Source organism: Ambystoma mexicanum, chromosome 7p (assembly GCF_040938575.1).
Source record: "Ambystoma mexicanum isolate Mex_15411 chromosome 7p, UKY_AmexF1_1, whole genome shotgun sequence".
Lineage (NCBI taxonomy): Eukaryota > Metazoa > Chordata > Amphibia > Caudata > Ambystomatidae > Ambystoma > Ambystoma mexicanum.
In genome coordinates, this window is record NC_090939.1 from 899,568,157 (window position 1) to 899,591,112 (window position 22,956).

The 22,956-nt window shown below is 51.6% G+C and overlaps 1 protein-coding gene across 1 annotated transcript in view; it reads right to left on the reverse strand.

Annotated features, from left to right (window-relative positions):
* PIGA (phosphatidylinositol glycan anchor biosynthesis class A) overlaps nt 1-22,956 on the reverse strand; it is a 161,396-nt gene that overhangs the window by 16,034 nt on the left and 122,406 nt on the right. The gene's annotated exons all lie outside the window — the stretch shown is intronic.

Sequence of the window (22,956 nt, forward strand, 5' to 3'; positions counted from 1 at the left end):
GCTTCGCTGTAGTTTTCGATGTAGCTGGAACTTTCTGCGTCAGCGCGCTCTTAGGAGGCGTCCCAACGCTCTTATGAATCTTGGTGCTGACGCCCTTATCACTGGAGTGCTCGGACACATGCCATCTAGGCGGTTGCGGGGAGGGCTGCCGACCCTGCGGATCGGCGGGTTCCGTCGAAGGAATCGTACCGGTTGGTCTCTTTGGCTGTCCCGACGTGTCCATCGAGGCAGTTCGGGGGGTTGTGTGTTTATCTTTGTGAGTAGTGTGTGCGTCCCTGTGCCGGGTTGCACACTCCCTATAGCAGAACCGGTGGCCTGACGGACGACTTGGAGGGTAGCTGCTCCGAAGATGGGTTGATGGCACCCGTGTCGGAGCCACGGCTGTCGCTAAATTCCTCGTCACTCTCGGCACCTGTGGCGGCGCTACCCTCGGCCTGCACCATGGCGTAGGCCGCCCACCATTTAACTCGCCATTCCTTTATCGTCTTAGAACGTAGAAGCTAACAAGAACGACAGGACTCCACGTGGTGATCTCGAGGTAGACACTTATGGCGCCTCCGGTGCGTGTCCTAACAGGAATACTTGCCTTTACAAGAAGGGCAAAAAAGGTCTCCTGTCCATAGCTCAGGTTTATAGCTACAGCAAAACCAGAAGGGAAAAGAGGGGAGAAGGCAATACATTCTTGAAAAGAAATAGAGCCCGGACCCCACTCTCCCTACTGTGTAGGCCCGACAGTGTCGACCGGAGAACCAGACGTCGAAGTCAGTAGTTGTCTTCCACAGTCTTCGGCAGTGGTGGTGGTGGTGAAGTAGTCGCCGATGAAGGGGACTGAAAGTCGTGGACAAAGATATTAATTGGCAATTGTACGAGCTCCACATAAGGCGACCAGCTAGCTGGGCGGAAAAAAACTATGCGAGGGACCTCGACGTGTGAGGGACTTTGGGTACACTACACGTCACGTTAGGGATAGTGTTACAGGCACGCCCATGTCGACGTCCCCTTTCGATCCTCAAACGACAAGATGCAATACTCCGCGATTACCACCAGATGTCGGACTATATGCACAGCATGCGATTCTAAGCAGATTCACAAGCATCAGAAACATGTTTTCCCCACGCATTACCTAAGCCTCCGTTTTCTATATGTAGTTATTTGCGTTAATGTTGACGTAATAAAGCTTACCTTTTTAATCACTATAATCACACGTGTAGCATTAGTTATTTATACTCTGAAACCCTGTTGAATCGGTTCACCTCCGTCTGTTACTCGCAAAAACACGTTTTAGAATACTAGCATCAATTCACATCTTCACTTCCTCATGAAGGTCCTTTTCTCAAAAATCTTGCTTCAGTTTAGTTAAACAGATCTGTCGCTGTTTGCGTTTCGTTAGAATGACACTTTATGTTCCGGTTAATACATTTAGTTATTAGTGGTATTGTTATTTGTAATTCGTTATTGTGAAATGTCGACTTTTATTTTCGTTATTAAGACATGTAACCTTTCAAAGAATAGAGCAAATGGCATGTTTAAACGGTGCATATTTTCTGAATCGGCATAAATGTTGGCCCTGGGCCACTGTCCAGTATATAAGGGTAGTTCGATTATGGGGACTTTTACAATACGAAACAAATTTAAATGTCATAAGTTTACAGTTAGTAAATATTCTTGCTCTGTATTGCTGGGCTATTCTTCTCCTATTGCTAGTTTCCTTTTGATAGATGTAAGCGGAATTGCCTTCCAATACCCAATTTCTTCAAGTTTCTTAGATACAAATTAGAAGAGTGCATCTTTGGCTAGAAAAATGATTTCCTAAATATTCATTAATGATGCTACCACTTACATGCAGGTGCTAAGGAAAGTTAGATACAACCCATTTTCGGGACTCCTTCCATAGACAAACCTGCATTTTGCAGAAGTGAACCTGCTTACAAGCAAAGAACCCAAAAGCCCTTCTTATGACCTATTTAACAGTGCTGGGAAAAATCTCAAAATGTAGCATCTCTGAGGAGCGCCCACTGCCGAGTCATCCACAATAAGCAGAGAATGCCTAGCCACCAAATAAGAAACAGCTACCCGCTGCAAGAAGGCATTTAAACATTCGCCTCTTCACTTTAAAAAGGAACACATTGCCTGTTTCAGAGTCACCTGCTGTGCACAGTCTGCCATCTAGTGGATGGTTGGGAATATTACTAGAAGTTTTGTCCTAGTCTTAAGTGTTAGGTAGAATGTTAACCGTGTGTGCAATTCTCCCCACTTATCGAGTCCACCAGCACTTTTTGCTAGACACTGGACATTTGTCTGACTCTCCCGAGTGAGTGGGAACCCTTTTTACTCACTCATTCACTCTTTTCTGTGACTGAGAACCCTTTTGGGTTTCAATTGATGGAGTTTGCTTTCCTCCATCTTCTTCTGGCATCTGAATTATCCTATTTCAGCACGCACCACCTTTTGTTCAGTGTTGCTGGAAGCTCCTTGAGCTTCCTTCTTTGGTTTTACTTTTTTCCTATGCAAACTTAAGGTTACCAGGATAGGGCGATACGTTTTATCCTACTTCTGCTTTTCGTTTGCGAGATCATTACACACCACTTTATGTGGAGTGCTTAGGGGACACAATGCATCCCTTTTATCACTTCTCCTGTATCTTTCTAGTTACAGTGACAAGTCTAAGAGTGGCTGGTGGCAGTGGATGATTTTCAACCAATTTTGTTAAACGTACATCGCAGACTGTATTCGCTGCTGTGGTAAGGGACACATGGGGTACCCTTGTTCCAAAATGGTGCCAGTCTTTTTTCACAAACTCACGAATTGTCCTTTCTTGAGCCTTTTTCCGGCAACCTGGGTAGGGGGAAGTTTCTCTCACTTCTTTGTCTTCACTGGGCTTTCCTTGGGAAGCCTGCCCAAAAACGCTGGTGTGTCTGGGAGAACAGGAAACTGGGAGGTCACCGAAACTCCTCAGGTCTTGGTTTCCAGTGTGTCTGATTGGATCCAGTTCTGACTGGGTGGCTGCCATCACCCAAAGTTTGATTGTAGGATGCATGCTGATTGGATGGGTTTGTGCATAAAAGTAGAGGGCCTTGATGCAGAAGCCAGAGTCGACCAGTGGAAGATCCAATCCGAAAGAAGGATGCCTGTGTAGCCACCTCCAGCGACCACCAAAGCCGACTCAGTGACCACTGCTGTTCCAGCCCTTTCTTCTGTGCGACAAGGAAGATCCAAACCAGAGGACTTCCTCCCTTGGACTGATGGGCTTACCAGTCGAGACCAGCTACAGGTTTAGCCATCCCACAACGAGATGCAACATTCCAGGCCTGCAATATCCGGATACCCTGGGACCTCTGGCACTGCGACTGTGCATCGTCTCATCAAGCGCAGTTCCGGCTGCAAACCTGTGGACATCCATCTGAGCCTACAGAGACTCCATCCCAAATTACAGAAGTCCCTTCAGCAGAATTGTCGACCAAAAGAAGGAGGAAAGTCTGCAGGGTGGCAACAGTCACGGCTACAAAGCCTGTGTCGAGTCTCCACAACAAAGTGCCGCGAAGACTGTATGCTGGGCATCCCTGTGACCGAGTCTGACCGCTTGCTCCCACCAACTGTTCTGCCTCCAGCTGCCAAGGCCAGAGACCCGAACCGGAGCTGCCGTCATCTTCCCTTAGTACCTGCTAGTGACATTGTTCTTCATCACAGAAGATACTGTCTCACTCCTGGGTACTTACCTGTGCAGTTGTGTTGCTGTTCGCTCCTCTTGAGCATTGGAGGTACGCTGGGGTGGACGACTCATTCTCCCATGCCCAAGGACCTCTGCCCAGAGGCTGAAATCCTTCAGGTGGCCTACCTAGTCCCCTGAACCCTTTGAATCCAATTTTATTACTTGCTACGAAAAGCATCATCTGTGAATTTGACAATTGCCTGCCTTCCTTTGTTCTGTCGCCCATGGGTCACGGGTCCCCAAGTGCCTCCATCTGACTTTTAAAACTCATTCCTCAGATAGGGTTAAGATTCCTAAAGTTTAGCCCTACACAGTTATCTAAACTTAACACTGTTGCTATTTAGTAATGTTGTTGATGAATGATTTGCTAACCTAAAGCTACTCTTAATACTTACCCGTTTCTCATCTAAATGTCGACTATTGAACTGAGTATTGCTACAGCCAATGTCGTCCTACTGTATATATGTGTGAAACATTCCTTACCCGAATTGTATTTTAAGTTTAGCATTGCCCTAGTGTATATTATAAATCATATTTATATATAACTACAGTGTATAAGCGTTTCATTGACTATAAATGTATTCAAAAGGTCTTTGTACTCAACTGGAGCCCTCCTACACTAATCCTTACTGCTTGTTAGGGAGAATTCTCAAAATGTGCTAATTTCCTTTACCTTTTGAGACCCTCAGGAACTTTGCTGGATTTCTAGGATTTCATTTTTTTCCTGGGTAGAGTGTGAGCCTTTTTTCTCACTCTTCCATGTATTTTGATGTGCGTTTTACTTTTGTGTTCTTTGGTTATGGAGTTTTAAAACAACTCCATAGGCATCATCTTTTTCTGTGTGATACACAGCACCTTCAGTGCAGTGGCACAGGGATGTCTTTCAGACTTCCCAAGGTTTAAATACCTTCTCGGACTGACTACTGTCTCTCAGAGCATGTAAAGTTAAATTGACTTTACTAGTCTCTTTAAATGTATTGACCCAGCACACACTATCTTCCTATAGAGTGCAGGAGGGGTTGCTTAGCTTCCCCTGAGTCAAAACACTCATGCAACAGTAAAATTCTACCTTTTCATACTTTAAATGGCTGGTGGCAGTGGTTTAGATCACTATAGTGATTTTTCCCGACCGCTAACAACGGTAGCTAAAAATCGAGTCAGCCATGTTTTTCAATATAGCACCACAGTCAGTAAAAACAGACTCCGGTCATCTTTTTTCGCCATTTCTTTTAGGAAAAGTCCTTCTGTTTGTCTCTGCGCGCCAAACCAGGTTTGGTCCCTTCGTTCATTGGCCTTTGGTGGGCTTCAGTGCTCAAGCCCTCCTCTGGCGCCCGAGTGTCTTGGGTGAACAGGATGTGATGGAGGTGACTGAAACTCCCTGTGCTTAGTCTCCTAGGAGACCTGAATGCACTCTGGCGTGATTGGCCGGCTGGCTGTCCGGTAAGGACAGCCACCCTGCTGTGTGAGTGGAAAACTGTTTAAAAGCAGGTCCTCTGGGACATTGGAAAGCAGAGTCGACCACTGGAACGAAAGAACCAAAGACGAGCTGAAGGAAGAGGACTGCTGCAACTCCTGGACGACCTGTGAAGCCCTGCTGCTGGTCTGAATTGCCTGAAACTCCATCGACAGAGAAGCCCTTCAAGGTTTACTTCTTCCCTTGAGTTTGGTGGGAACAACCAACTCGCAAGCCATCTGGACACTGTCCCCATCTGGTCGAATTTTCATCAGAGTGCTGTTGAAAACCGGATGGCCAGAGGGAAGAAAACCAGCTTGTGGACTTTAAGGGACTCGCACCTTAAACCGACATCTAGCTACAGCTTTTGGCCTCATCCCTGGGCAGTGCAGGAACCTCTCTACATCCTCCTTGTCCCCACAACTGAAGCTCAGGAACAGCGAGATCTGCTCGAACTGCCAGGAACAACTGCCTCAGCTACAGTTTTCTTCATTGAGAAGGTACTGTGCAAACGCGGTCTGGAAATATTTTCGGCAATCGAAAAAGTGCTTGTAACTTTGAAGGCTTGTCCTTCCCTAAACATTAGTCAAACTTTTCGCCTAGCCAAATTCTTCTAAACTCTGTGGCAAAGACTTAACCGTTATCTACCAGAACTGTGCTATCCTATACAAAGACTCTGAACCATTGACTTTGGCCCATGCCTATGAGAAGAATTGCTGGTTGTATTTAACTGAAACCCTTGGCCCTGCCTATGAATGTATTTGGGCTGTCTATGCTTATAACCTTGTCTTTTTACCCCTTTAATAAGTATCTGAAGTGCCATTTTGCTCCCACTTCACAGGAGCTAAACTTGTTCATTTACTTACCGGTTGTATTTTTGTGGTTTATTAGGGTGTGATATTGAGCTGCTTATGCTAGTGTAATGTTTTTGAACTGACTGAGTAAATAAATGTATATTGTTTTACCAAGAAATCTTGAGTGTTTGTTTGAATCACTGTATTAGTTGGTCCTTTGTGTAACTTGTTCTACTGCTCACTTAAACTCTTGAGATAAGTCTGGCTGCTCAGCCATCGTTGCCACTTTACTGTGTAGTACAGGGTTGTACCCAAGGTGAAATTGTGCTTACACTTGTAGTCTTAATTGCATGTAGTGCTCCCAAAGGGTACTGCATGAGATTCTGCCTAACACTGCTCAACCATAGGTACCAAACCTTTTGGGTAGTTCAGGCCAAACCGAAGAGTTGAAGCCCTATACATCTAAGAGGGAGTCTTCTGTGAAGTCCTACCACCGGTGGATTTTAGTAAAACCTCCCAACACCAAGCGTGGATATTCCAATACTGCAAGTCCTATAAAACTTGCATGTAGTCCATACAAATACTTCTGAAAGTTGACTCAGTCTTTAGATTGTTAATGTTCTTTATCTACTGCGATTAACTTTGGCATCACAAATTATGTAGCTAATACTGTAAAAGATAAAGTTAACACAGTAACCTGTGAAAGTCTCTAGATAAAAATGTTCATTTTTATATAAAAAAAATATTTCTCCATCATATCACAGATATAAAAATTCCCTTACGGGATTACTTTGTTGTAACAGTAACTACATGCAGTGGGGGTTTGGTGAGGAGCAGGTCAATCTAAAACAGACAGAAGCTGCAAAAAATAGTGTTAGGATAAGTCATGTTTTCCTTGTATTAAATAGGTTAACACTTCTAGTCTTACTGTCTGGGACCTTGAGTTTTGTGCATACTTTGTCCAAGCATTACAGCATAATTTACATATATCGGCTAACTGTACATTAGCAAGACCCCCAGCTTATTCACTATTGAGGACTCATGGGAGGCTGGGGAGGAGCGAGAGAGGGAAGAGGAGAGCGAGGGAGAGCGAGAGGGGGGAAGAGAGCGAGGGAGAGCGAGAGGGGGGAAGAGAGCGAGGGAGAGCGAGAGGGGGAAGAGAGCGAGGGAGAGCGAGAGGGGGGAAGAGAGCGAGGGAGAGCGAGAGGGGGGAAGAGAGCGAGGGAGAGCGAGAGGGGGAAGAGAGCGAGGGAGAGCGAGAGGGGGAAGAGAGCGAGGGAGAGCGAGAGGGGGAAGAGAGCGAGGGAGAGCGAGAGGGGGAAGAGAGCGAGGGAGAGAGAGAGAGGGGAAGAGAGCGAGGGAGAGAGAGAGGGGGGAAGAGAGCGAGAGAGAGCGAGAGAGAGCGAGAGAGAGCGAGAGAGAGCGAGAGAGAGCGAGAGAGAGCGAGAGAGAGCGAGAGAGAGCGAGAGAGAGCGAGAGAGAGCGAGAGAGAGCGAGAGAGAGCGAGAGAGAGCGAGAGAGAGCGAGAGAGAGCGAGCGAGCGAAGAGTGCGAGCGAAGAGTGCGAGCGAAGAGTGCGAGCGAAGAGTGCGAGCGAAGAGTGCGAGCGAAGAGTGCGAGCGAAGAGTGCGAGAGAGCGAGCGAAGAGTGCGAGAGAGCGAGCGAGCGAAGAGTGCGAGAGAGCGAGCGAGCGAGGGAAGAGTGCGAGCGAGGGAAGAGTGCGAGCGAGGGAAGAGTGCGAGGGAGGGAAGAGTGCGAGAGAGGGAAGAGTGCGAGAGAGGGAAGAGTGCGAGAGAGGGAAGAGTGCGAGAGAGGGAAGAGTGCGAGAGAGGGAAGAGTGCGAGAGAGGGAAGAGTGCGAGAGAGAGCGAGAGAGAGGGAAGAGTGCGAGAGAGAGCGAGAGAGAGGGAAGAGTGCGAGAGAGGGAAGAGTGCGAGAGAGGGAAGAGTGCGAGAGAGAGCGAGAGAGGGAAGAGAGCGAGGGAGAGCGAGAGGGGGAAGAGAGCGAGGGAGAGCGAGAGGGGGAAGAGAGCGAGGGAGAGCGAGAGGGGGGAAGAGAGCGAGAGAGAGCGAGAGGGGGAAGAGAGCGAGAGAGAGCGCGAGCGAGGGAAGAGTGCGAGAGAGCGAGCGAGCGAGGGAAGAGTGCGAGAGAGGGAAGAGTGCGAGCGAGGGCAGAGTGCGAGCGAGGGCAGAGTGCGAGCGAGGGAAGAGTGCGAGCGAGGGAAGAGTGCGAGCGAGGGAAGAGTGCGAGCGAGGGAAGAGTGCGAGCGAGGGAAGAGTGCGAGAGAGGGAAGAGTGCGAGAGAGGGAAGAGTGCGAGGGAGAGCGAGAGGGGGAAGAGAGCGAGGGAGAGCGAGAGGGGGAAGAGAGCGAGGGAGAGCGAGAGGGGGAAGAGAGCGAGGGAGAGCGAGAGGGGGAAGAGAGCGAGGGAGAGCGAGAGGGGGGAAGAGAGCAAGGGAGAGCGAGAGGGGGAAGAGAGCGAGGGAGAGCGAGAGGGGGAAGAGAGCGAGGGAGAGCGAGAGGGGGAAGAGAGCGAGGGAGAGCGAGAGGGGGGAAGAGAGCAAAGGAGAGCGAGAGGGGGGAAGAGAGCGAGGGAGAGCGAGAGGGGGGAAGAGTGCGAGAGGGGGGAAGAGTGCGAGAGAGGGAAGAGTGCGAGAGAGGGAAGAGTGCGAGAGAGGGAAGAGTGCGAGAGAGGGAAGAGTGCGAGAGAGGGAAGAGTGCGAGAGAGGGAAGAGTGCGAGAGAGAGAAGAGTGCGAGAGAGGGAAGAGTGCGAGAGAGGGAAGAGTGCGAGAGAGGGAAGAGTGCGAGAGAGGGAAAGAGAGCGAGAGGGGGGAAGAGAGCGAGGGAGAGCGAGAGGGGGAAGAGAGCGAGGGAGAGCGAGAGGGGGGAAGAGAGCGAGGGAGAGCGAGAGGGGGAAGAGAGCGAGGGAGAGCGAGAGGGGGGAAGAGAGCGAGAGGGGGGAAGAGAGCGAGGGAGAGCGAGAGGGGGGAAGAGCGAGGGAGAGCGAGGGAGAGCGAGAGGGGGAAGAGAGCGAGGGAGAGCGAGAGGGGGGAAGAGAGCGAGGGAGAGCGAGAGGGGGGAAGCGAGCGAGGGAGAGCGAGAGGGGGGAAGAGAGCGAGGGAGAGCGAGAGGGGGGAAGAGAGCGAGAGGGGGGAAGAGAGCGAGGGAGAGCGAGAGGGGGGAAGAGAGCGAGGGAGAGCGAGAGGGGGGAAGAGAGCGAGGGAGAGCGAGAGGGGGGGAAGAGAGCGAGGGAGAGCGAGAGGGGGGGAAGAGAGCGAGGGAGAGCGAGAGGGGGGAAGAGAGCGAGGGAGAGCGAGAGGGGGGAAGAGAGCGAGGGAGAGCGAGAGGGGGGAAGAGAGCGAGGGAGAGCGAGAGGGGGAAGAGAGCGAGGGAGAGCGAGAGGGGGAAGAGAGCGAGGGAGAGCGAGAGGGGGGAAGAGAGCGAGGGAGAGCGAGAGGGGGAAGAGTGTCATGATTACGGGGTTCCCTCGCAAAAGAATTTCCAAGAGTTCCTGGTTGGCCGCTTACAGTTGCTGGTCTAAGAATAGGCAGGTTGACTCTTCCTCATCACTCAACATGGCTGCCTGTAGTTACAACCTCTAGGTGGGCCAGCAGTCTAGTTTTCTGTCACTCGGGAGTATTTAAGCCCCGCCCCTTTGCTCAACGGCGCTTCGCGTCTTCAGCTGTCTCAGCGAACGCTTACCGCGGTTCAGCCCTCTGACAGGAATTCCTCAGCTTCCCTAGTATTCCATGGAAACCCTTTTCTGTAGTGCCCTGGAATAGCTTTTCCCGTCCAGTCCGCTGTCCCAAGTTGTGAATTCTGTGTAAAGTTGGCTTTCTTCAGTGCGGTGTTGGCGGTTACGCTTTTCCAGTTGGCGTTTATTGTGAGGAGAGTTTTCGAGGCGCACCTCCCAGTTCTGTCGCCCCTGTTGTTTTCACAGCAAGTATCTTTCCCTTTTAGTTCTCGCTATAGATTAATGGTTCCTATAGTAGCAACTGCTTTTCACACATTAGTTCTTTCGCGCAAGTGAATGTTCAAACCATATTCACCTCACAGAAGTTAAGAGGGTTGTGTGGAGAATTGTTTCTAGGAACATTAGTGTTCGTTTTTTCTGTCGTCATCAGGTACACTAAGTTTACGCATTTTGGAACCAAAAATGTTGCGGGTTGTGCACTTCAGTTTTTAGACACATTAGGGTGTTTCTGCATTTAGAGGGTTAGTGACACCATTCCTGTCTGACACTGTTAGGAAGTGTACCCCTTTAGACATTTCTGGAAGTTTAAGGATAATTCCATTCTCCTCACGTCCCTTCTTCAGAACACGCACCCCTGCGCAGAAGCAGGATGGAGAGCTAACCAAATCACCAACTAAGGTAACCGAAGAATACAGTTTATTTTGAAGGTGATTCTTTTTTCCCTATTTTAGGAATCACTTAGTTATTGAGTGTGGTAATTGTTTTCATGTATAGATAGAGAGTCCAATTGGGATAAGATAACAGCGCACCCTGAGAAGTTTCCGAATATCAAGTGGTGTCCCCGAGGAGTCTAAGGTAAGCGTTACAGAACGCGAAGCCAGTCATAAAAAATACTCCGCCTGGGCATCATGGGAACTTCTGAGGTAGATCAGTTAGCTCAACTACTGGGAGAACTTAGAGCTGAAGTCCATGCAGCCCGGTCCGAAACCGGCGCTCTTAGAAGGGAACTGGGAATCAATAGGGAACGAACTGAAGAGTTGGCTCGCCAGTTATTACAGAATCAGGCGGGACAGGTTCCCCTTCCCCAAGGTAATGCCCAAGGTTCCTCTTCTACATCGCCCTCAGTTCCGTTCCAAGTGGTAATTCCAGGAAATATTCCCTTAGCCCCTCCTGAGAGATTCACGGGGGACCCGAAAAGGTTTGCCGTGTTTTTAAATCAGTGTAGACTACATTTTTTGTGCAGACCTGGGGTTTTCTCCACTGACCAATCAAAGGTTGCTTTCGTGTTGTCTTATTTGGGTGGTCATGCAGCAGATTGGTCCATTCCTTTGGTTAATCGGGATGATCCCGTGTTGCAGAACTTTTCAGAATTCCAGAGAGAGTTAGAGAAATTGTTTGCTCGCCATTCACAAGGTCAGGCATTGGACAATGAGTTACTGTCACTCAAGCAGGGCAATCAGGAGCTGCTTGCTTACGTGGCTACTTTCAATCGATTAGTGGCAGAAACTAATTGGCCTACAGAAAAGAGAGTGACACTGTTTTATCGTGGTCTGCGCAGTGAGCTGAAGGATGTTCTCGCTCAAGTTGTCAATCCGCCCGAATGTCTCACAGAATTCATAGACCTGACAATCCAGTTGGATCATCGTCTTCAGGATAGGAGAACGGATCGAGCTCGTCAGGACAGTCGACCCTTTGTAGTCCGCTCCCGAGAACCAACGTCGAAGTCAGGATTAGATGTTCCCAATGAACCCATGCAGTTGGGCGGAATTCGAGGCCCAATTTCCCAAGCAGAGAGAGAGAAGAGACGACAGTTGCAGTTGTGTTTGTATTGTGGCAAGGCCGGTCATTTTTTAAAGGATTGTCCAGTAAAACCTTCACGGAGGCCTTTAGGAGGAATCAATCCGGATAAAAAAGAACAGACGGCGGAAAACTCCAGTGCCCGACAAGTTTAGAGGTCCGCTTGTCGAGCATGGAAAAGGTTGCAGCGACCTCACACTTCGTGTGTCCTATTGTCCTTTCTTGCCACAATAACCCCACACAGAGGCATGCATTGGTTGCGTACATAGACTGTGGGGCCATTGGCAACTACATGGATCAACATCTGGCTAGTAAATTGGGATTCCCCTTGAGGAATAAGTTGGAAGCTGAAAACGTCTCCGGAGTGGATGGTACACCTTTGGTGTCAGGTCCCGTGACCCAGTGCACTGACCCCCTCTTAATGCTTTGCCAGGAAGGACACAGGGAGAGGATCTCTTTTGACCTGATTCAAGCTCCTCAATTCCAGATCATCTTGGGAATACCTTGGTTGGAGAAGCATAACCCTGTGATCGATTGGTGTTCCCGGACATTGAAGTTTGACTCCAAGTGCCAAAGTATGTGTTTTTCTGCAGAAGGTCCAAAGGACGCCAGGCAGTCTGAGATGACTATCTACACCACCTTGGGTCTCATAGGTTCATTACCAGTAGAATACAAAAAATTCCAGGATATTTTCCAAAAAGAAAAACAGGCAGAAATTTTGCCCCCTCACAGACCCTATGACTGTCAAATTGATCTCATTCCAGGGGCTCAGCTTCCTTGTAGCAGAATTTATGCCCTCACTGAAAAAGAAAATGCTCATCTAAAGGCTTATCTGGATCAATACCTGGCCAATGGGTTTATTAGACCGTCCAAGTCACCGGTGGCATCTCCTCTCTTTTTTGTGCCCAAAAAGGAAGGGGATTTGCGAACCTGCATAGATTACAGAGCACTGAATCAAATCACGGTGAAGAACCGCTATCCTCTTCCCCTTATTTCGACCTTGCTGGATCAGGTGAAGCAGGCACAAATATTCACCAAGCTTGATCTAAGAGGTGCCTATCATCTCATTCGAATTAAGAAAGGTGAGGAGTGGAAAACCGCCTTTCGGACACGATTCGGGCTCTTCGAATATCAAGTCATGCCCTTCGGGCTTTGCAATGCTCCTGCTGCCTTCCAGGCCTTTATGAATGATATCTTCAGAGATCTACTGGACATCTGTGTGGTGGTCTATGTGGACGACATTTTAATTTTCTCTGCAAACCTGGCGGATCATGTAAGGCACGTGACATCGGTGCTTCAAAGGCTCCAAGACAATTCTCTGTATGTGAAATTGGAAAAGTGTCATTTTCACGTCCCTGAGATTGAATTCTTGGGGTTCATTCTATCTTCTAGTGGAGTCAAAATGGATAACAGAAAGGTTGATGCCATCCTGTCTTGGCCTGCTCCAACTTCTGTCAAAGGAGTTCAGAGTTTTCTGGGATTCGCGAATTTCTATCGGCGTTTTGTTTCTGATTTCTCTGGCCTAGTTCATCCTATCACCTCACTACTTCGAAAAAACAGGAAATTTGAATGGACTAATGAAGCTGATGAGGCATTTAAGAAATTAAAAGAGCAATTTACTGCTGCACCTGTTCTACAACATCCAAGACCTGATCTTCCGTTTGTAGTCGAGACTGATGCCTCTAACGTGGCTATGGGAGCCGTATTGTCTCAGCGTGATCCTGACACCCAAGAATTGCACCCCGTAGCTTTCTGGTCAAGGAAGTTCGCTGCTGCAGAATTAAATTACACCATTACCGATAAGGAGTTTTTGGCTATAATTTGTGCCTTGAAGGAATGGAGGCATCACTTGCTGGGCGCACGACACACGGTGACCATCTTCACCGATCATCGGAACTTGCAATACTTACGCTCTGCAAAGGCACAATCTTCAAGACAGCTACGATGGGCCCTCTTTCTAGCGGAATATGACTTTGTTATTACTTTCAGACCAGGAGTGCGAAATGGTAAGGCTGATGCCTTGTCTCGAATGGGTAATGGAGAAGAAGCCTATGTGCCAGTGAATCCAGTGGAGATCATTTCTGGAGAAAAGATCCTGGGAGTAATGAACACAACGGACTCTGCCTTTGAAGAGTTAAAAAGGGAAATTCAAAACCATCTTACGCAGGATGAATTGTTGAACTGGGAGTCCAGAGGAGTAGGCTTTACAGTGCAGGAGGGTCTTCCCTTTTATCAAGAACGGTTATACTTGCCCACGCCTCAACTACAAGAAAGAGTGGTTACCAACTATCATGACGCTCTTTTGGAAGGTCACCCCGGAATCAAAAAGACCATGGAGAAAGTTAAAAGATCTTATTGGTGGCCTACCTGGAGAAAAGATGTCATTCAGCATTTGAAAACTTGTGGTAACTGCGCTCAAAATAAGAATCAAAAGAGAAAACCTGCAGGCTTGCTTCTTCCATTGAGTGTGCCACCAACCCCCTGGCACACCATCTCCATGGACTTCATCACCGATTTACCTCCTTGTGAAGGGTTTGACACGATCATGGTGGTGGTGGACTTGTTCTCCAAAATGGCACATTTTATCGCATTGAAAGGATTGCCGTCAGCCTCAGTTCTGGCAAAAACCTTTTTGGAGAATATTGTGAAGCTGCATGGCTTTCCTGCGGTGATAATCTCTGATCGAGGTAGCCAATTCGTCGCCAAGTTTTGGAGAAGATGTTGTGAATTGGCCAAAGTTGATGTACGTTTGTCCACCAGTCATCATCCCCAAACTGACGGTCAAACTGAGCGAACCAATCAAACTCTAGAGCAGTACCTCAGATGTATGTTGCATCAATTGGAGAACACCTGGCTAAATGTTTTGTGGATAACCGAATATGCATATAACAATTCTGTTCATTCCTCCACTGGTTTGAGTCCTTTTTACACCTTACATGGCCGACATCCACGCACCTCAGCTTACGATCCACCTGAACCGTTAGAAATGCCAGCAGTAAAATCCCTGCATGAGAAAATCACCTCAGCCATCGCTCAAGCTCGAGAACAATTATCCATGGCCAAAAAATCCCAGAAAAAATTTGCAGATGACAAAAGAAGTGTTGCACCAGAGTATGAGGTGGGGAATTTGGTTTGGTTGGCCACCCGAAACCTGACCTTGAAGGGAGCTAGAAAGTTCCTTCCCCGCTTCCTGGGACCTTTTGCAATTGAAAAAATCATCAATCCCGTGGCCATCAAGTTAACCCTTCCAAAGAACATGAAAATCCATCCAGTATTTCACGTCTCTCTTTTAAAGCCTGTTAATCCAAACACACGAATCTCCGAAGCACCAGCCCCTGTGGTCATTGATGATGACCAACTAGAATACGAGGTCAAGGCCATTTTAGATTCCAAAATTGTGCGTAATAGGCTATTCTACTTAGTGGATTGGAAAGGTTATGGCCCTCAAGACAGAACTTGGGAACCCTGCGAGAATGTTCATGCCCCTAGGCTACTCAGAATGTTTCACCGCAACCACCCATCCAAACCAGGGAGAGGGAATTTCAGTTTTGGAGGGGCCTTGGGGGGGAATACTGTCATGATTACGGGGTTCCCTCGCAAAAGAATTTCCAAGAGTTCCTGGTTGGCCGCTTACAGTTGCTGGTCTAAGAATAGGCAGGTTGACTCTTCCTCATCACTCAACATGGCTGCCTGTAGTTACAACCTCTAGGTGGGCCAGCAGTCTAGTTTTCTGTCACTCGGGAGTATTTAAGCCCCGCCCCTTTGCTCAACGGCGCTTCGCGTCTTCAGCTGTCTCAGCGAACGCTTACCGCGGTTCAGCCCTCTGACAGGAATTCCTCAGCTTCCCTAGTATTCCATGGAAACCCTTTTCTGTAGTGCCCTGGAATAGCTTTTCCCGTCCAGTCCGCTGTCCCAAGTTGTGAATTCTGTGTAAAGTTGGCTTTCTTCAGTGCGGTGTTGGCGGTTACGCTTTTCCAGTTGGCGTTTATTGTGAGGAGAGTTTTCGAGGCGCACCTCCCAGTTCTGTCGCCCCTGTTGTTTTCACAGCAAGTATCTTTCCCTTTTAGTTCTCGCTATAGATTAATGGTTCCTATAGTAGCAACTGCTTTTCACACATTAGTTCTTTCGCGCAAGTGAATGTTCAAACCATATTCACCTCACAGAAGTTAAGAGGGTTGTGTGGAGAATTGTTTCTAGGAACATTAGTGTTCGTTTTTTCTGTCGTCATCAGGTACACTAAGTTTACGCATTTTGGAACCAAAAATGTTGCGGGTTGTGCACTTCAGTTTTTAGACACATTAGGGTGTTTCTGCATTTAGAGGGTTAGTGACACCATTCCTGTCTGACACTGTTAGGAAGTGTACCCCTTTAGACATTTCTGGAAGTTTAAGGATAATTCCATTCTCCTCACGTCCCTTCTTCAGAACACGCACCCCTGCGCAGAAGCAGGATGGAGAGCTAACCAAATCACCAACTAAGGTAACCGAAGAATACAGTTTATTTTGAAGGTGATTCTTTTTTCCCTATTTTAGGAATCACTTAGTTATTGAGTGTGGTAATTGTTTTCATGTATAGATAGAGAGTCCAATTGGGATAAGATAACAGCGCACCCTGAGAAGTTTCCGAATATCAAGTGGTGTCCCCGAGGAGTCTAAGGTAAGCGTTACAAAGAGAGCGAGGGAGACCGAGAGGGGGAAGAGAGCGAGGGAGAGCGAGAGGGGGAAGAGGGCGAGGGAGAGCGAGAGAGGGAAGAGGGCGAGGGAGAGCGAGAGGGGGAAGAGGGCGAGGGAGAGCGAGAGGGGGAAGAGAGCGAGAGGGGGGAAGAGAGCGAGGGAGAGCGAGAGGGGGGAAGAGAGCGAGGGAGAGCGAGAGGGGGGAAGAGAGCGAGGGAGAGCGAGAGGGGGGAAGAGAGCGAGGGAGAGCGAGAGGGGGGAAGAGAGCGAGGGAGAGCGAGAGGGGGGAAGAGAGCGAGGGAGAGCGAGAGGGGGGAAGAGAGCGAGGGAGAGGGGGGAAGAGAGCGAGGGAGAGCGAGAGGGGGGAAGAGAGCGAGGGAGAGCGAGAGGGGGGAAGAGAGCGAGGGTGAGCGAGAGGGGGGAAGAGAGCGAGGGTGAGCGAGAGGGGGGAAGAGAGCGAGGGAGAGCGAGAGGGGGGAAGAGAGCGAGGGAGAGCGAGAGGGGGGAAGAGAGCGAGGGAGAGCGAGAGGGGGGAAGAGAGCGAGGGAGAGCGAGAGGGGGGAAGAGAGCGAGGGAGAGCGAGAGGGGGGAAGAGAGCGAGAGGGGGGAAGAGAGCGAGGGAGAGCGAGAGGGGGGAAGAGAGCGAGGGAGAGCGAGAGGGGGGAAGAGAGCGAGGGAGAGCGAGAGGGGGGAAGAGAGCGAGGGAGAGCGAGAGGGGGAAGAGAGCGAGGGAGAGCGAGAGGGGGAAGAGAGCGAGGGAGAGCGAGAGGGGGGAAGAGAGCGAGGGAGAGCGAGAGGGGGGAAGAGAGCGAGAGCGAGGGAGAGGGGGAAGAGAGCGAGGGAGAGGGGGAAGAGAGCGAGGGAGAGGGGGAAGAGAGCGAGGGAGAGCGAGAGGGGGAAGAGAGCGAGGGAGAGCGAGAGGGGGAAGAGAGCGAGGGAGAGCGAGAGGGGGAAGAGAGCGAGGGAGAGCGAGAGGGGGAAGAGAGCGAGGGAGAGCGAGAGGGGGAAGAGGGAGAGCGAGAGGGGGAAGAGAGCGAGGGAGAGCGAGAGGGGGAAGAGAGCGAGGGAGAGCGAGAGGGGGAAGAGAGCGAGGGAGAGCGAGAGGGGGGAGAGAGCGAGGGAGAGCGAGAGGGGGGAAGAGCGAGAGGGGGGAAAGAGCGAGGGAGAGCGGAGGGGGGAAAGAGCGAGGGAGAGCGAGAGAGGGGAAGAGAGCGAGGGAGAGCGAGAGGGGGGAAGAGAGCGAGGGAGAGCGAGAGGGGGGAAGAGAGCGAGGGAGAGCGAGAGGGGGGAAGAGAGCGGGGGAGAGCAAGAGGGGGGAAGAGAGCGAGGGAGAGCGAGAGGGGGGAAGAGAGCGAGGGAGAGCGAGAGGGGGGAAGAGAGCGAGGGAGAGCGAGAGGGGGGAAGAGAGCGAGGGAGAGCGAGAGGGGGGAGAGAGCGAGGGAGAGCGAGAGGGGGGAAGAGCGAGAGGGGGGAAGAGCGAGGGAGAGCGGAGGGGGGAAAGAGCGAGGGAGAGCGAGAGAGGGGAAGAGAGCGAGGGAGAGCGAGAGGGGGGAAGAGAGCGAGGGAGAGCGAGAGGGGGGAAGAGAGCGATGGAGAGCGAGAGGGGGGAAGAGAGCGATGGAGAGCGAGAGGGGGGAAGAGAGCGAGGGAGAGCGAGAGGGGGGAAGAGAGCGAGGGAGAGCGAGAGGGGGGAAGAGAGCGAGGGAGAGCGAGAGGGGGGAAGAGAGCGAGGGAGAGCGAGAGGGGGGAAGAGAGCGAGGGAGAGCGAGAGGGGGAAGAGAGCGAGGGAGAGCGAGAGGGGGAAGAGAGCGAGGGAGAGCGAGAGGGGGAGAGAGCGAGGGAGAGCGAGAGGGGGAGAGAGCGAGGGAGAGCGAGAGGGGGAGAGAGCGAGAGGGGGAAGAGCGAGAGGGGGAAAGAGCGAGGGAGAGCGGAGGGGGGAAAGAGCGAGGGAGAGCGAGAGAGGGGAAGAGAGCGAGGGAGAGCGAGAGGGGGGAAGAGAGCGAGGGAGAGCGAGAGGGGGAAGAGAGCGAGGGAGAGCGAGAGGGGGGAAGAGAGCGAGGGAGAGCGAGAGGGGGGAAGAGAGCGAGGGAGAGCGAGAGGGGGGAAGAGAGCGAGGGAGAGCGAGAGGGGGGAAGAGAGCGGGGGAGAGCGAGAGGGGGGAAGAGAGCGAGGGAGAGCGAGAGGGGGAAGAGAGCGAGGGAGAGCGAGAGGGGGGACGAGAGGGGGGAAGAGAGTGAGGGAGAGCGAGAGGGGGGAAGAGAGTGAGGGAGAGCGAGAGGGGGGAAGAGAGCGAGGGAGAGCGAGAGGGGGGAAGAGAGAGGGGGAAGAGAGCGAGGGAGAGCGAGAGGGGGAAGAGAGCGAGGGAGAGCGAGAGGGGGGAAGAGAGCGAGGGAGAGCGAGAGGGGGGAAGAGAGCGAGGGAGAGCGAGAGGGGGGAAGAGAGCGAGGGAGAGCGAGAGGGGGGAAGAGAGCGAGGGAGAGCGAGAGGGGGGAAGAGAGCGAGGGAGAGCGAGAGGGGGGAAGAGAGCGAGGGAGAGCGAGAGGGGGGAAGAGAGCGAGGGAGAGCGAGAGGGGGGAAGAGAGCGAGGGAGAGCGAGAGGGGGAAGAGAGCGAGGGAGAGCGAGAGGGGGAAGAGAGCGAGGGAGAGCGAGAGGGGGAAGAGAGCGAGGGAGAGCGAGAGGGGGAAGAGAGCGAGGAAGAGCGAGAGGGGGAAGAGAGCGAGGAAGAGCGAGAGGGGGGAAGAGAGCGAGGGAGAGCGAGAGGGGGGAAGAGAGCGAGGGAGAGCGAGAGGGGGGAAGAGAGCGAGGGAGAGCGAGAGGGGGGAAGAGAGCGAGGGAGAGCGAGAGGGGGGAAGAGAGCGAGGGAGAGCGAGAGGGGGGAAGAGAGCGAGAGGGAGAGCGAGAGGGGGGAGAGCGAGAGGGGGGAAGAGAGTGAGGGAGAGCGAGAGGGGGGAAGAGCGCGAGGGAGAGCGAGAGGGGGAAGAGCGCGAGGGAGAGCGAGAGGGGGGAAGAGAGCGAGGGAGAGCGAGAGGGGGGAAGAGAGCGAGGGAGAGCGAGAGGGGGGAAGAGAGCGAGGGAGAGCGAGAGGGGGGAAGAGAGCGAGGGAGAGCGAGAGGGGGGAAGAGAGCGAGGGAGAGCGAGAGGGGGGAAGAGAGCGAGGGAGAGCGAGAGGGGGGAAGAGAGCGGGGGAGAGCGAGAGGGGGGAAGAGAGCGAGGGAGAGCGAGAGGGGGGAAGAGAGCGAGGGAGAGCGAGAGGGGGGAAGAGAGCGAGGGAGAGCGAGAGGGGGGAAGAGAGCGAGGGAGAGCGAGAGGGGGGAAGAGAGCGAGGGAGAGCGAGAGGGGGGAAGAGAGCGAGGGAGAGCGAGAGGGGGGAAGAGAGCGAGGGAGAGCGAGAGGGGGGAAGAGAGCGAGGGAGAGCGAGAGGGGGGAAGAGAGCGAGGGAGAGCGAGAGGGGGGAAGAGAGCGAGGGAGAGCGAGAGGGGGGAAGAGAGCGAGGGAGAGCGAGAGGGGGGAAGAGAGCGAGGGAGAGCGAGAGGGGGGAAGAGAGCGAGGGAGAGCGAGAGGGGGGAAGAGAGCGAGGGAGAGCGAGAGGTGGGAAGAGAGCGAGGGAGAGCGAGAGGGGGGAAGAGAGCGAGGGAGAGCGAGAGGGGGGAAGAGAGCGAGGGAGAGCGAGAGGGGGGAAGAGAGCGAGGGAGAGCGAGAGGGGGGAAGAGAGCGAGGGAGAGCGAGAGGGGGGAAGAGAGCGAGGGAGAGCGAGAGGGGGGAAGAGAGCGAGGGAGAGCGAGAGGGGGGAAGAGAGCGAGGGAGAGCGAGAGGGGGGAAGAGAGCGAGGGAGAGCGAGAGGGGGGAAGAGAGCGAGGGAGAGCGAGAGGGGGGAAGAGAGCGAGGGAGAGCGAGAGGGGGGAAGAGAGCGAGGGAGAGCGAGAGGGGGGAAGAGAGCGAGGGAGAGCGAGAGGGGGAAGAGAGCGAGGGAGAGCGAGAGGGGGAAGAGAGCGAGGGAGAGCGAGAGGGGGAAGAGAGCGAGGGAGAGCGAGAGGGGGAAGAGAGCGAGGGAGAGCGAGGGAGAGCGAGAGGGGGAAGAGAGCGAGGGAGAGCGAGAGGGGGAAGAGAGCGAGGGAGAGCGAGAGGGGGAAGAGAGCGAGGGAGAGCGAGAGGGGGAAGAGAGCGAGGGAGAGCGAGAGGGGGAAGAGAGCGAGGGAGAGCGAGAGGGGGAAGAGAGCGAGGGAGAGCGAGAGGGGGAAGAGAGCGAGGGAGAGCGAGAGGGGGAAGAGAGCGAGGGAGAGCGAGAGGGGGAAGAGAGCGAGGGAGAGCGAGAGGGGGAAGAGAGCGAGGGAGAGCGAGAGGGGGAAGAGAGCAAAGGAGAGCGAGAGGGGGAAGAGAGCAAAGGAGAGCGAGAGGGGGGAAGAGAGCGAGGGAGAGCGAGAGGGGGAAGAGAGCGAGGGAGAGCGAGAGGGGGAAGAGAGCGAGGGAGAGCGAGAGGGGGAAGAGAGCGAGGGAGAGCGAGAGGGGGGAAGAGAGCGAGGGAGCGAGAGGGGAGAAGAGAGCGAGGGAGAGCGAGGGGGAGAAGAGAGCGAGGGAGAGCGAGAGGGGGAAGAGAGCGAGGGGGAGAAGAGAGCAAGGGAGAGCGAGAGGGGGCAAGAGGGCAAGAGAGCGAGGGGCAAGAGAGCGAGGGGCAAGAGAGGAGAGATGAGGGGAGGGGGTGATGGAGGAGAGGGAGAAAGGAGAGAGGGAGGATACAGGAGGGGGAGAGTGGAGTAAAGGGGAGAGGGGTGGGAGAGAGAGACGGGGAAGCAGGGGAAAGGGGAGAGAGGGGGGAAGAGATGGGGCGAGAGATGGGGCGAGAGAGAGAGAAGGGGGTGTAAGAGAGAGAAGGGGGTGTAAGAGAGAAGTGGGGGTGAGAGAGAAGGGGGTGAAGGAAGGGTCCAGTGAAAAACCTGAGGTGTTGCTAGAAGTACTGAGTGTCGTTCCATCCTGTCTGATTTGTAGTGGGGACAATGGGTATGTGCTTCATCCAGTAGGGAGATCCCAAGATCTGTTAAATTACAGCGTAGGGACACCAGATTACCTGCTGGCTTGGATAGGGGTGTGTTATAGAGGTAAAGGTGTCAGATATACAAGAAGAAGATGGACCCAATAAGGAGCGGGTTGTGATGTGAAAATTGGCACAGCTGCGTCAAAATTAATGTGGCATGAAGCTAATCTGTTTGAGGGGGTCTGCACATGTAGCATAAGGTGGGGATGGAGAGGTGAGTTGGTTAGTTGGGGAGGAGATGGTATTCGGGACTACTCCAGATATGAAGTTTGGAACTAGACTGAACTGTTGCCAGTCTGTTGACCTGTTGGTGGTGTTTTCGTTCTTCGTCAGGCTGCAGACCTCGAACAGTTCTTGGATCTGTTTTGTAGGCAAGAGCCTGGGAGACTCAAGCGACAGTCTGATCTGCCAGGTTTCTGGATTGAGAGGTTGTGTGTTGCCGGTCATACTAGCCCGAAGATATAGTTTCAATTTTGTTGTGGTTTGCAAAGTTATTATTCCGGTTGATTGTGGTAGGCCTTAGGGTTCAGATTCAAGAAGCTAAAGTATGTTTGAAGAGGACTTCAGTTCACCTTTGGGTCAGATTGCCTGGTTGTCATATTGTTTCCAGTGGGCTTTTGAGTGCTAAACTGAAGGCAACAAATAATTCTCTAGATTGTCAAATATCCTATGCTTTGTTAATGTAGTATAAAAAAGCTCTTGGAATGTTAGTGTATACAGACTCCTTTGTTTATATGAATGTGGTTGTTTGAAAGAGACTGTAAATCAATTGTTTCACTAACATGACATCTAGAAAAACTTTGCTGAAAAATATGGCTGCGTTCTGAAGACTTGTGAATAAGAAAACTATCTTCTACTGATGTGGCCTGTAACACGCTCACACTGTGGGTTTCTTAGTGCTTATTATTTCCATTTGCAGTTAGTGTTCAATATTCCATGGAAAGTTTGTGCAGAGCTTTGAAACGAGGAAACATAAGTCTATGTAATACAGTATGTAAATCCGAATTTGAGGCTAGTTCTGCCACTGGTTGATGCAGCCACTTCACCCTCCTCCATGAAGGACGAGGGCCTTCACTACGCTACTATTACAAATTAATATTAAAAGAGTTATTGGACAGTCCTTGATCTAGCAAATGCATAAAGTAACAATCTCCCTTTCTGAGCAAGGTGCGGGTTGAAAACAATGCACACAAGACCACATTTCTTTCCCTTGCTTAAGTAACAAAACCTTGTTTTTTTATTTCAAGCTTTTTAATATTTTCAGAAGGATTATACAGATGAATGAACTAAAACATGGCACTGAATGTAGAAAAGGTGGATATCTGTCCTGATGGTACGTATTTTAGACCAAAAAAAAACAAAAATAAAGTTAAAGGGCATGAGAAGCTAAAAAAGCTAGGGAGAGCAGAAAACAGATCGAGGGGAAGAGAAGAATGGGTTGACAGAACTCGAGCATCAAGAGAAAGAATAAAGTGAGAGAGTGGGTAAGCATGCTCTTCTCAACATAGCACAAGCACATGGGTACGTAGACACAATTGGGGCGATTTATTCGCTTTCCCACATTAAGGAGTTGAAGAATAGATATGGGGAACATTTCCTCATACCATTAGAGTATCTTAACCATGTTAAACACGTAGATGGTCTGTGCCATTTGTGCCACCATCTCTAGCATCTAAGCTTTTCAGCCAAAGGTTAAGGTCTGACAATATGTCTTCAGTACTTGAAGAGTTACAGGTTTACTAGGAGGCTTCCTAAAATCTGACCACCAGGCCAGATTCTAGAAATCCATCATAACAGTGGGTCATCGAG